The 14,672-nt window shown below is 40.2% G+C and overlaps 1 protein-coding gene and 1 non-coding gene across 10 annotated transcripts in view; both read left to right on the plus strand.

Annotated features, from left to right (window-relative positions):
* Positions 1-14,672, plus strand: part of PDE4D (phosphodiesterase 4D) — a 1,483,850-nt gene that overhangs the window by 1,301,626 nt on the left and 167,552 nt on the right. The gene's annotated exons all lie outside the window — the stretch shown is intronic.
* On the plus strand, positions 1,556-1,666 carry LOC116587376. Its single transcript, XR_004284400.1, has one exon. It is a non-coding gene; the product is annotated as a U6 spliceosomal RNA (small nuclear RNA).

Here is a 14,672-nt window from a genome sequence, read left to right on the forward strand (position 1 = left end):
CCCTCACAGGTACTTCCTACACAGCCACTAAGGCATGAATCTCTTGACTGGATGCTTCCATGTGACCCCCAAACTCTGACAGCGCTTCTGAAGCCAACCCACTCTGGCCTCTGTGTCTAAACCTGCCATCTTCTGTCCTAACCCCCAACTCCAGACCTGACTAACTTTGGCCCAAAACCCAACCTCACCATGCCATATACTCAACACTAGGAAGGCATTTTGACTAGATACTGAAAGTAGAAGACCTTTAGGGTTACTTTTTTTGGAAAGGTATGTATCTTTTTCTGGGGGAAGAGCTTGGCACGGTGGAGCTGGCGCAGGGGAAAGGGCCAGCGTGTGGCTCTGGATTTATTCCGTCAATAGAGAGAAGCCTGCCTATGCCACTTGTTAGCCATTTTGATTTAAGCAACTTACTTGTCATCTGTACAATGTGGATCAATAACCAACCTATCTCAGAGAATTATTGTTAGGATTAAATGAAATGAATAAACACCAAGCCTAGTATCTGGCACAGAGTGTGATTAAAAAAGAAATTCTAATTCTTGAACAAAACTTTTTTTTTCTTGAGTGTCCAGTGAGTTTCAGAGGTAAATGAATCATCTTTACAATTAGAAGATTGACATAAAGAAAAAGGAAGTAAATAACCAAATTTCTCTTGAAATTATTTTCCTTTACTAACTTGTCTTCTTTTGTCTGTGTTCATACAAACTAGCTATGCCTGCAAAAATGTTTCCATGGCCAGTTCTTTTCTACATGTTTAAATTCCTAATTGTGCACACAATCTTAGTCACTATATTTTCATGTGCAAGCAATTAAGACTCATTTAACAGCCCTCCCTCTGGAAGGTTTTGTTCTCCATCTGCCATAAATCAGATTCCTTAGGAACATGTTTGATTTTGAAACAATGTGAAAGTACTGTTCATTTTGTTCAAATTTCATTTATGTACCATTTTTTAAAGTGATGTAAATGGACAGCCACAAAAAAGCTTAGCAGCTGGTCAAAACAAGACATCAAAGAAACCATTGAAATGGGGCAAAAATTAAAAAAAAAAAAAAACTAATATGCTGGGACAAAGCAAAATAAAAACCATAGTCTGATAAAACATTCCTCAGACACATTTTGCTCATGTTTACTTTACAGCAGATTTAAAATATGGGAAAATGGGAAAGTACCGCTCTTCCCAGTCTGGAGCTCACGGGATTGTATGTGAGGAAAAACAGTGAAAGAAGCCAGAAGGAGGAAGACAGAAAAAGATTAGATTTGTGTTCGTGGAGAGACTTGGTACTCAGCTACACATTTAAATAATAATAAGACCCAAACTGATTTGTACCACGCTTTTCTTCATTTAAAAACCATTAGTAAGTATTGTTCTCCCTCACCACAGGTGAAGTCCATTTTAGTATGTTCAATGAGCATCTTTGGATTATCCAAAAAAGAAGCTAATGCTTGGTCTAATTAAGAGGGAAAAATAAGTACCCCTGGGGCTAATAATACATTATATATTAATAAAAAATTTAAAAAAATTTTTTTAAAAGAGGGAAAAATAATTATTAGGTTCTATGCTCATTTCGGCAGTACATATCCTAAAATTGGAATGATACAGAGAAGATTAGCATGGCCCCTGCCTGAGAATGACATGCAAATTTGTAAGCATTCCGTATTTTTGTAAAGAAAAAAAGGATTAATAAGTTCTCAACATAAATGCCTATGAACTGGCAACTAAAATTCAACAGAATTTTTTTTAAAAAGGGTTTTTTTTTTTTTTCTTAAACGTTTTTGAAATTAAATGTCACAACTTGGAGAAGTCACCCACAGAAAATCGTTTCCTCTGCCTAAACGAACGTCCCATTGTTTGGGACTTGAAATAAATCACCCACATAGCTAATGCAGTAAGTCCCCATTTATATATCAATAGAAAATTTTGCCTACCAGCTTCCTAAGGCTTTATAAGCTGAATTGTTTTGATATCGTTTGATGAAAGGTTCTATAAAAGTTCAAAGTATTGTTGTTCATTTGGACAGTCACACCTGCACATTTAAAATGCCTTTGTGCAAAGCGTAGCCCAATCTGCTTTCACATCAAACCTTCAAAGAAGGGTGGATTCGTAAGTGTGACAGATCCCCTTAGGTGTTTCCCTACAAAGAAAAAGTAAAACGAAGAGAACCACTCCCACCCCACCATCTTTGTCTCTTTGAGCCTGAGTGTCAAATGGCAACTCTAAAAAGAGAAGCAGAGAAAACGTTAGTACTTCTCTGCTAGAGATCTAACAGCAAGATACGGAAGGTCTTCTGGAAGAAGTGGCACCTAAGAATTATCCAATAGTTGTTAAGTAAACAGAAGGGGGAATTGGAAATGGAGGGAGCCACACTTAAAGGGCAGCTAAGCTCAGAAATCACTGACGTATGATGTCTGCCGCTAAAGGAGTTGGTTTCATTTTAGGGTGTAATTAAGAGTCACATGAATGTTGCGCTAGGCATTTAGGGTAGTGGTTCACAGACTTGTAGGTTCATTAGAATCACCTAGGAATCTTTTTAAAATTCCAAAGAATGAAAGAAGAAGATATAAAAGTTTCAGAGACCAGTTAGAGCACAATAGCGATGTCTAAGAATAAGGTCAAATAAAGTCCCTCTCCTAACAAGATAGCTAGATTGCAGAAATATGGAGCAGGAGATTGTTGTAAATGATATAAGAACAGATGTGTGGGGTTTAGTAACTGGTAGTCATGATTTTGAGTGGATGTAGAATGGCTCTGACAGTGTATGAATTATTATGATCCTTGCTATTATATGTAGCATATATAGGATTATGTATTGGATTAATATAGTTTGATACTTGAATTCCAATTTGGAATTTAAGGCTGGTTTATCTCAGTGCGTGGATTACTTACATTTCATTTAGAAGAAAATTATCCATATGACAAATATTCTAGGAAACCAAAGTTCATAATCTTAATCATTTAGAATGAAAATCTTTGAAAGGTATTATGCTCATTCATAACCTCTTAAAGGCACGCACTGAATGTAAGGAAATTATTTTTAGTGGCTCTGGTCATGACTATATACATCTATTCTTCTATGCTTCCTTGACATTCACAGAGGCATTTTAGAGCTAAAGATCTATGGACTTTCCCCCCAGCATTTAGGAGACCCAAATGTTGCTGCATTTTAACTTCTCATTTCCTGCACTCAATGATTACCTCTTAATGTTCTTAGTGAACCTGGCATCAGTGGCCTCTTCTGATCTGCTGCTTCTTTCACCTTGGCAAACCAGAGTCCTAGCCATTGCACTGAGTCTGAATGAGAACAAAATGAACTCAAAATAAAAGCGGGGTTGGGACCAGTCCATCTCTAAGGTAGAGCTTTAGAATATTTAATGCATATAACAAATAAGGGGTTTTTTTTGTTTGTTTGTTTCTTCAATTTTACTATAGTTTAAACACAATGTTATATTAGTTTCACATTAGTTGACTCACATAGTGATTCAGCTTCTCCGTATGTTCTGCTACGCTCACCACGAGTGTAGCTCCCATCCATCCGCCATACAACGCTATTACAATACCGTTGACTATATTCCCTATACTGTGCCTTTCATCCCTGTGACTTGTTCATTCCATAACTGGAAGCCTGTGCCTCCCACTCTTCACCCATTTCACCCATCCCCTCAACCCTGTTCCCTCTGGTAGCCATCAGAATCAGCCACCTGATTCTGCTTTTTAACAAATAAGCTTTTAAATGCATTTGTTGACTGTTCTGGGGCTCTTTGCGCCTGGTACTGAACTGTAGCAGTACGTGGACAATTAATTTCTGGGTAAATAGATTATTATTAAACTATAAGAGCTAATAAAATTAATATTGACTTATCATCAAGCAATCAACAAAAACATGTTTAATTCTGTACTCTGGGTTTCAGGGAAATGGGAATGAATAAGATGCAGTCCTACTTCCAAGAAATTAGCAAGATATAATTGTTCATATGAAAAAGACACCAAGAATCTTAGATACTCTCCAGGATTGTGTCATAGACAACAAGTGTATTAAGAATTCAGGAAGCAAAGATCACATTCAGATAAGCAATGATACACCTTGAATGCTTTTCAAATGTTAGAATAGTTAAATGTCCCTCCTGGCCAGACTTTTGTAATGGGTGTGTTAATGAATGATCACTACCTAGTGGCAGAGTTAGGATTGCTTCCAGCACCCCAGTGAATTAGCCCTTTACAGAAACATTTGCTATTACAAAAGAAAGATAATCACTTGTGATTTATTTATTTTTTGAGAGTGAAAGAGCGCAGGTGGTAGGGAGGAGAGAGAGAGAATCTCAAGCAGATGCCCCACTGAACACAGAGCCCAATGCAAGACTCAATCCTACAACCCCAAGATCTTGACCTGCACCAAAATCAAGAGGTGGATGCATAACCAACTGAGCCACCCAGGTGCTCCTCACTTGTGATTTATTAACTTTCCTTCATCCTACATGGGGCCCTGAACTTCTGAAAGTTATAGAAAGAGCAATAATCCTGGGGTGTGGGGACCAGAGCTATAATCACTCCTCTGTCACTATCTCCCTGTTGAACCTTGAGTCAGTAATTTAAGCTGGTTTTCCATCTAGAAAATGAGGACATTAGATTAGATGATATTTAAATATCCAACCAGCTGTTTTCTTGTTTTCTTTTTTCTTTTTTAAAAATGCATACTTCTGATGAATTACCTTTCTATAATTATATTTTCTATATAATTATATTTCCCTAAGAAGCGAATAAAAGATACACTAACTCATGTCTGAATTCCACTTTTCCCAATATAGATCCTGTAGAGAATATCCAGGATACCCACCATTTACTATTTTGAATTTTCAACAAAGAGTTAAAAGAAAATTCTGGCTTCCCTGGCTAGTCATCCTCTCCAGTTGGCAGAAGTCTTCGTGTGGACTTGATGGTTGCCTAGAGCAACAAAATATTAGGGACAGAAACATGTTCAGGGACTTGATTGTATAAGTGACTCAGAGCTGAGAGTCAGCTTGAATGGCGCCCATACTTAGCTAGAGTGGGTATTTGTCTATGCCTGTCTGTGCCACTCTGCTGACTGGGAGGTGCCTGTTATTTTGCTTACAAAATACAGAAGCCAACCTCAAAACCTGCAGAGAGGGGTTAACTGGTCAGAAGGCAATCTTCATTCAGCACATCTTACACATGAGAGATCGTTAGGACTGGTAAATATAAACAAGATGAAGAGGCCGATTGTGGGCTTTGAAGAGCACATACCAAGAACATTATGAGAACTCAATAAAAACTCAATATAAGAGCTACTCTTCAAAGCCAATTATCCCTTTCGAGTTAGGACAACCCACTGGAAGAGCTATTCACAAAAATCAATACCCTTGTCCTTCTCTTTGTTGAAGCCAGACATCTCTAAATATGCTATGAGTTAAAATGTGAAGTTTAAAAAAAAAAAAAGTTTTTTCTATTCCTAAATTCCTTAAATCCTCAGGTCATCCCCTCCCTGTGCCATGAGTCTGGCTCTGTAATACCAATTAGTCCAGCTTATTAAGGAAGTTATTAGCACCCGGGAGTCATGTCTGTAGGTTCTAGTCAGTGTTGCCTGCAGCATGAAGTGGAGAGATAAGTATTAGCCAAGGCTCATTACCTGAAGTCCACCAGGTTTCATCTTACTTCTGTGTTTGTGTTATTTTTATACCCAGTACACATTCTTCCCACTTGCACATGAACAAGATCATTATGATAATAACAGCAATCATATACTTTCACTTTTTATCCCGATGGAGTATTTATTGTGTGTCTTCATGATCAGAAACAGGCCCTCTCAGTTTTGACATTATGGATTGTAATGACTGTTCTTTTGGAGTGACTGGAAACATAGTCCTCAACTTACACAGTTTACATAGTAACTCTTATCCGCATAACCATAGCAGCTGTTTGGAAACATGGCTTTGGATCACTTGTTTGCAAATGTCTTTTTCCGTACAATCCTGGATGGAGTGGAACCCATATACGTTACTTGACATGTGAAACACATGTGACCCTGGCAGATGATTCCTCTGACCTTGAAAACTCCAGCTGCTTAGTCACTTTAAAAACAAGCCAATACAAGTGATTTACTAGGCTTGGGCTTAGACCATTTTATGCCTACCGATGGGAATTCCGACCCTTCAGGGAAGGAAAAAAAAAATGTGTAAGACAGTGGAAATGTGTCATGCTGGGTGTTAATGTGGTCATTAATTTTAGTACATTTCTTTACAAAAAGTGCAGAGACGACTGCTTGCCATCACAGGAAAAAAGGCAATAATGTCCCCGAGGCTTCCTTTTATTTTTAAAAATTTCATGAAGAAATCCAAGTTTTAGCTTTTGTTTTCTCTCCTTTCAAATCAAGAGCAGTCTGTAATCTCCTAGAAAGACCAAAGCTTCTTTGCTTATTGTAAAATTTTCTGCTTGGTGTTAGGTGGTAGAGAGTTCACATTCTCTTCCAAGGCAGCCTTCCAAGTGGTCCCGTCACTGTGTGTGCACATTGTTGTAGCTGGACTTTGGTTCAGCTGGAATGAAAGAGACCTGAAAAGTAATGCTTTAATCAAGATAGAAGTTTATTTCTCTTTCCTGTAAAAGAGACATACAAGTGGGCAGTCCAGGGCTGGTATTGGCTGCTCCAATGTCTTTAGGGACCTTGATTTTTTTTTTTCTTCTGATAATTCCTCTGCCATATAGGCTTTGCCTCAGTGATCCAAGATAACATCGAGAGAGCTCTAGCCATCACATCTAATTGCCAGCAGTAGGACAGAGGAAGAGAGGAAGAATAGTACATGCCCTCCCTTTGGAAGAGAATTCCCAGAAACCCCACATAATGCTTCTATTTATATCTCCTTTGGCTCACTTAGACACCTACCACATCTAGGTGCAAAGGACGCTGGGAAATAGAATATGTCACCTGGCAATCCCCTAATTAGGGGATTTTAGTCTCCTTTCTTCTCCTTCTTGCCTGTCCAGGCTCTCTCTCAAATTCCGTGCCATCCTGATCTCCTTACACCTCCCAGGAAAGACCCAGCACTGTCAGTTTCAGGATCTGCCTGTTCCGTTTCCTTATCTAAACTTGGCGGGAAAAAAATCCCACATGACTTGAAGCTGAAATTTGAATAAAGTCAAGGTTCTCCCCTCTGCTGGACCCTCAGTACCACCTGACACCTTATTTTTGCTCTGTGTCCTCTCTCACTTCCCTTAGTGCTTATTCTGAACTTCCTTCCCTTTGTCAACCTTCCTGACCCTGCAGCTGCTCTGGACCCCCTTGCAGCAAGTGGCTTTACTTGTGCCTAATGAAGAAACTCACTGTGAGGATATGAATTTCCTCGGGTCTGTGTCCTCTCATTGACACCCATACCCATCCTTCTCTCCCTTCTGGCCTCAGCAGGTGATGTGACCCTTCCCTTTCCCCCTTCCCTTCGTAAGTCAGTTTCTACATCTTTGCCCTTGGCGCTCTTTTCTCAGTCCTTCCAGGACCTTGCTCTGGCTTTTTCCTTTCTTTTTCTCACATTCGTAATCTCTCCTTTGCTTCTGCCTCTTTCCCTATTCACATGTCTTAGTCTTAAAAAACAACACAATACGGGGCGTCTGGGTGGCTCAGTGGGTTAAAGCCTCTGCCTTCGGCTCAGGTCATGATCCCAGGGTCCTGGGATCGAGCCCCACATCGGGCTCTGCTCAAGAGGGAGCCTGCTTCCCACCTTCTCTCTCTGCCTCCCTCTCTCTCTGTCAAATAAATAAATAAAATCTTAAAAACAACAACAAAAAACCAATAGCAAAGGCCAGTGACAGACCCCCTGTTGATCCCTTAACTCATTCTTTTTTCTCTTCTTGGCCAAACTGCTCCCCCTCCTCACCCCCCAGGCACCACCCAAGCTGCAGCAGGCAGACTTACTCACACGCCTCTGCTCCCACCGCCTTCACCATGGTGTCCAATGAGCTCCTTTTTGCCTTCTCTGCCTTGAGCTGAGAAACCTTTCTCTGAAACCCTCTCCTTATTCACTTACTCAGTAAGCCTTTATTCAACACAGATTTACTAGGAACCATTTTCTCCCAAATGATTTTACTCTCTTCTTGCTGCTCCAAATACTCTTTCTCACACTTTCTCTTTTTCATCATCTGTCTTCCTCCCCTCCTCAAACAGGAGTATTCGAATTCTGGCTGATTGCTTTTCTCATTCCGTGCACTTTCTAGATGCTTTCATGTACCTCTGTAGCTTTACTTCCCAAACTCTGTCTCTACTCAGGATTCCTCTCTGATTTCAGATTCAGGCAAAAGCCCAGTGCCTGATGACATTCCATTGCTTACATACAGCATGTTTGGGGCGCCTGGGTGGCTCAGTCTAGGGAAGCATCTTGATTTTGGCTCAGGTCATGGTCTCAGAGTCCTGGGATTGAGCCCTGTGTTGAGCTTGGTGCTCAGTGAGTCGTCTGCCTGAGATTCTCTCCCTCTTCCTCTGCTCCTCTTCTTGCTCGTGCTCTTTCTCTCTCTCAAATAAATAAGTCTTTAAGACAAATAAATAAATAAATACAACATGTTTCAAAACCGAATTTATAGTTCTTTTCAAATCTGTTCTTCCTGTCTCAATTAGAAGCACTTTTAGCCAAACTGGAAACTTGGACATCATACACCTCTCCATCAAATAAGTAATTATTGTTTTATTTTACTTTCTGAATATTTGTCATGGGGCACCTGGGTGGCTCAGTGGGTTAAACCTCTGCCTTCGGCTCAGGTCATGATCTCCAGGTCCTGGGTTTGAGCCCCGCATCTGGCTCTCTGCTCAGCGGGGAGCCTGCTTCCCCCTCCCCCCGCCTGCCTCTCTGCCTACTTGTGATCTCTGTCAAATAAATAAATAAAAATCTTAAAAATAAATAAATAAATAAATACTTGTCAAATCTGTGCTCTCCTCTGCACCCCGCTGATCCTTCTCTAGTTCAGGTACTCCTCAGCTATCCCCAGATTACTGTAGTAGTCCTTGAAATAGTACGTTGAAACTGTCAGTTGCATTTAGCATTTTATAAAAAAAAAATAGAATAGATATTGATTAGAGAGAATTAAATAGATAGCAATAGAATATAAAGCAGCATCTATAGTATCAAGAATAAATATCATTTTATGATATTGTTAATACATACATACACAACAACATTCATAGCCATTTTACCATGAAAATATATATCTTACAGTGTATCAAAAATTTTGAGAACCACTTTCTTAAATAGTCTCTCTTCGGTGTACTCACTTTGGCTGTGTCTTCTGCAGTGCAACCAAATTGATATCGTTGAAAAATTAGTCTGAAAATGTCATTGCCCTGCTTAAAACCCTTCTGGACCTCCCATCAGCCATCAGATAAAATCTCATCTCTTCAGCAGTGGTACATAGGACCCACCTGACTCTTCCAGCAACAAATTTCTTCCACCCATAGATGTCACGTGTCAAAGCTCTCTGCATTTGCTTGTTCTCTTCTCTCCATCTAGAACTCACTTTCCTCTCTTAATTGTCTGACTCACTTCACCTCATTCTTTGGGTAAGGTGACACCTGAATCCAAGCACTGGGCCAGGCTGGGTCAGGGCCTTCTCTGTGTTACCATAGCCTGTATACCTATCTCCGGCATAACTCTAATGAAAATTTTTAAAGCTTTATTTATTTATTTGGGGGGCGGGAGGGGCCATGGGAAAGGGAGAGAATCTCAAGCAGACTCCCCACCGAGCATGGGGAGGGCTCCATCTCATGACTGTGAGATCATGACCTGAGCTGAAATCAAGAGTCAGACGTTTAACCAACTGAGCCACCCAGGTGTCCCTCTAGTAAAATTGTTCTAAAAATTAGTTTATGTCTCTTTATTCCCAAACAGCCTGCCCCATAATATGTCAGTTCTTTTGTTGTGCCTTCACGGTGCAGGGTATGGTGCTAGAACACCATCATGATCAACTTGTGTGTCCCATAGTCCTGGAGTCAGGAGGTCCTTACACTTCTCTTCTTGGAATGTCTTAAATGGCTACTAAGTAGAATCTGAAGCCAAACATAGGGCAGTAGAAGCCAATGTTGCAAACTGTGTCTCTGACTCAAGAAGAAAAGTAGAATCAAACTTCCTCTTAAGCCCTCTGAAAGAAGGGAATAACTTGAAAGAAAGGTTGGATATGTCCATATTGTCATACCTCTGTGTCAGAATGAGGAAAATGTGAGAAGCAGTGCCAATACTAACCAATATTTCATGTAAGTCCCATGGTCCTCCAAAAGAGCATGTTTATATGAAGAAGATAAAACTCCTTTCAGTTTATTCTGAATGGCATTTAAGAGTAGCCTTACTCATGGTCAGTGAAGGTAAGCCAGCTGTGGGTCTGTGAGCACACCATTTATCCAGCTCTGTGGAAGTATTAGGGAGGCATGTCTGTGGTTGACAAGTACTCAACTCCTTGCCAAGTGCACTTTGGAGCATTTGTGTGATGAGTGTATAGAGTTTCTCCCTTCTGATATGGGCTATGGCTTCATTTCTCCTCCCTATTGTAAGAATAGATCTCTGATATCTTTATCATACTTCACCTACAGCTCCACTTTTCTTCTTCCTTTCCTTGAGAGGGTAAGAACAACTCCATAGTACATTCCTTCTATGCTTTGGGTATTGTGTTGTTTTATGGTCTTGTGCTTAGAGCTCCCTCAGTACTCAACACTAGCCCTGGACCATGAAACTAATGAGAAAAGCAAAATGACTTCAAGTAAAAGGAAGTGGTTCATGTTGTGGAGAGAAACTTGGAAAGATACACCACCAAGAACACTAGGTGCTCTATTCTCCTTACAGGCTACAGCTGGGTTCACACATTTCAAAATAACCAGTCAATTCATTCAGTTCCGTCAAATAGCTAGTCAATACAGTAAGGAGGAAGGGAAAATAAATGGGTTTTTTGGATGACTGGTTTAACATCATGTAACCTTGATCTTACTCATTTCCAAGGAATAATTTCAACTCTCTCTCTTTAAAAAAAAAAAAAATGTATTTATGTGACAGAGGGAGAGAACACAAGCAAGGAGAGTGGCAGGCAGTGGGAGAGGGAGAAACAGGCTCCCTGCTGAGCAGGGAACCCTGACCAGGACTTGCTCCCAGGACCACAGGATCGTGATCTGAGCCAAAGGCAGATGCTTAAAGGACCGAGCCACCCAGGTGCCCCCGAATTATTTCAACTCTTAAAGAAATACAACCTACTGCAGGTTAGTTTAATACAAAAATACATTTAAATAGGTATTCATATTCACCATGTACCTGTTTTTCCCAAGTGTCATGAAAACAGGTAAAAGTAATAGAGTGGGTAAAGAAACTTGGAACATAGTATGGAAAAAGAAAGGTTAAAATTATTAGGAGAAACTCACTTCTTTCTTTTTTTGTTCTTCTGTCCAAATCTCTCTCCTTCCAGCTTCCTCCATTTTGTTCTCTCCTTCACCTTTCTGTTCCTCTCTCTTTTAACCTCACTCACAGTAGCACCACTTAGCACTTAGCAAAGCTCTGTGCTAAGACAACACACGTGATCATACTGGATTCTCACAACCTTGTGAGGTAGGATTATTACACCATTTACAGAAGAACAAGCTGAAGCTCATAGTCATTGTTTCCCATAGTTATTATTCCGAAGTTATACAGTTGGGATTCCAACCCTGGCAGTTACGGTTCAGATTCTGCACCAATAACACAACCCTCTGTTGCATCGCTCCCATTTCATGGCTGTTCACTTTTGTTTCTTCCATATTCTCTCTATTTTCATGTCCTCCCTTGCAGTCTCCTGCACTTCTTTCATTATATTCTCTGCCTTGTTTTTTCCTACTCTCTCCTCTGCCTCCTTCCCTTATTTCTCTATGTTCTCCTGTATCTTATCTAATATTGGTTTCCTTACCCTCCACACCCTGTTAATTCCAAGCTCCCAAAACCCATCCCCTTCTCCCCTCATGATACCTCCTTGTTTCTCCTGGCAGAATCTGAGACTCTGCCCCTCTGTCATTCTTCACAGCTGCCTTCCCAACATCTATGTGTGAGAAAGGAGTGGGGTGTGGTTTGATGCTCAAGACAGAGCAAGCATATATTCAAGAAGAGCTTGGGCCACTCTGCTCTCATATGCAAGGAGTGCCATTCGTGATCCTAAAGTGATTATGGAAGGGAATTTCATTGCTGCCAAAGATGTCCCAAGTTAGGTTTCTGTTGAGCTCCAGATAGTCTCTAGTGACTGGAAAAAGAAGATGCGTCTTGCTATGGTCTCTACCAGGAAGTGAGCACCAAGCAGCCAGCAGAAACCAACTCAAGGACTATGAGATCTAAGATGAGTAGAATTCCTTTGTATAGTTGTAATAAATGTGAGGGGTACACCATGATGTACTTCGGAAAAAAGTTATATCTTGCTTGAGTGACCATATTTTCAAACAGCCAGTAAAAGACAGAAGAGTTTCATTTCCTTGAATCAAGCTTATGAGGTAACTTTTCCTGGAACCACTCTTAAGAGTTCCGAGAAAGAACTCCAGATTCCCAGGCTATTGGCAAAAAGTGGGTGTCTTGACACAGTACTTCACAAAGGTCCCACATTAGCATATAGTAGCTTTCCCATCAGATTGGCTTAGTTATCAGAAATAACTGGATGGCAATAAATGTCATTCTTACAAGGATTAGGGTGTAACAGTTTAGAGGAATCAGTTTGGAGGAATTACAGTTCTAGAGAGTTACAATCTCTTTTGCTGGTAGGACATAGCGTATCTTTCTTGAGACTTTGCTACTTATTTGTTTGTATGCCTATCTGATGTTTCCTTTTTCTGGACCCACTTATTCAGTTCTTCATGTTCTCTGTGTGTTCATCGTCCCCACCTTCATACGGCTTGCCATAGCTTTTCTAACTCTGACTTGACTTCAGATCACCTATAGATGGATTTGTTTCCTACTTTTCCTGACACCAGTTACCTTGTTTGCAATGTCTCATTGGCAGTTGCAGGTAAATAGAAACTACAGATTTGTAAGTAAATTAAACAATTTTTTATTCTAGGCACATATGAAATAAGCCATTGTTACTGTTGAGCCCATGAATTGCTTACTTTGGGGTTAGATCTCCAGAACTGGTATATTTAACATTTTAGACAATATTCTCTGAACAAGTAATTTTTTTATTAACATATAATGTATTATTTGTTTCAAGGGTACAGGTCTGTCAATCATCAGTCTTCCGCAATTCACAACACTCACCATAGCACATACACTCCCTAGTGTCCATCCCCCAGCCACCCCACCCCTCCCACCTCCTCTCTGCTCTAGCAATACTCAGTTTGTTCCTGAGATTAAGAGACTCTTATGGTTTGTCTTCCTTTCTGGTTTCATCTCGTTTCATTTTTTTCTCACATTCCTCATATCAGTGAGATCATATGATAGTTGTCTTTCTCTGATTTACTTATTGTGCTTAGCATAATACCCTTTAATTCCATCCATGTCATTGTAAATGGCAAGATTTCATTTTTTTGATGGTTGCATAATAGTCCATTGTATATCTATATATACCACATCTTCTTTATCCATTCATCTGACATCTAGGCTCTTTCCATAGTTTGGCTATTGCGGACATTGATGCTATAAACATTCGGGTGCACGTGCCCCTTTGGATCACTACATTTGTATCTTTAGGATAAATACCAGCAGTGCAATTGCTGGGTCGTAGGGTAGCTCTATTTTCAACTTTCTGAGGGAACTCCGTGCTGTTTTCCAGAGTGGCTGCACCAGCTTGCATTCCCACCAACCGTGTAGGAGGGTTCCCCTTTCTCTCTCTGCATCCTCGCCAACACCTGTCATTTCCTGACTTGTTAATTTTAGCCATTCTGGCTGTGTAAGGTGATATCTCACTGTGGTTTTGATTTGTATTTCCCTGATGTCAAGTGATATGGAGTACTTTTTCATGTGCCTGTTGGCCATCTGGATGTCTTCCTTGCAGAAATGTCTGTTTATGTCTTCTTCTTATTTCTTGATTATATTATTTGTTCTTTGGGTGTTGAGTTTGATAAGTTCTTTATAGATTTTGGATAGTAGCCCTTCATCTGACATGTCATTTGCAAATATCTTCTCTCATCTGTCAGCTGTCTTTTGGTTTTGACTGTTTCCTTTCCTATGCAAAAGTTTTTTTATCTTGATGAAGTCCCAATAGTTCATTTTTGTCCTTGCTTCCCTTGCCTTTGGTGATGTGTCTAGGAAGAAGCCGCTGCAGCTGAGGTCGAAGAGGTTGCTGTCTGTGTTCTCCTCAAGGATTTTGATGGATTCCTGTCTCACATTTAAGTCCTTTATCCATTTTGAGTCTATTTTTTATGTGGTATAAGGAAGTGGTCCAGTTTTGTTCTTCTGCATGTGGCTGTCCAATTTTCCCAACACCATTTGTTGAAGAAACTTTTTTCCCATTGGACATTCTTACCTGCTTTGTTGAAGATTAGTTGACCATAGAGTTGAGGATCCATTTCTGGGCTCTCTATTCTAAAAGTTTTTTGAGAGTCTCCAGGTTCCAGACCTAAGCAGGGATCTTGAGATACAAAGATGACTGAAAGCAGCATTATCCCTGTCCTGAGTCCCTCTAATCTGGGAGCCAGGGGAAGGGAGATATATATTAATCAAATAATCATAGTACAGAGTATAAATTTCCAAACTG

The sequence above is a fragment of the Mustela erminea genome, chromosome 3, assembly GCF_009829155.1.
Source record: "Mustela erminea isolate mMusErm1 chromosome 3, mMusErm1.Pri, whole genome shotgun sequence".
NCBI lineage: Eukaryota > Metazoa > Chordata > Mammalia > Carnivora > Mustelidae > Mustela > Mustela erminea.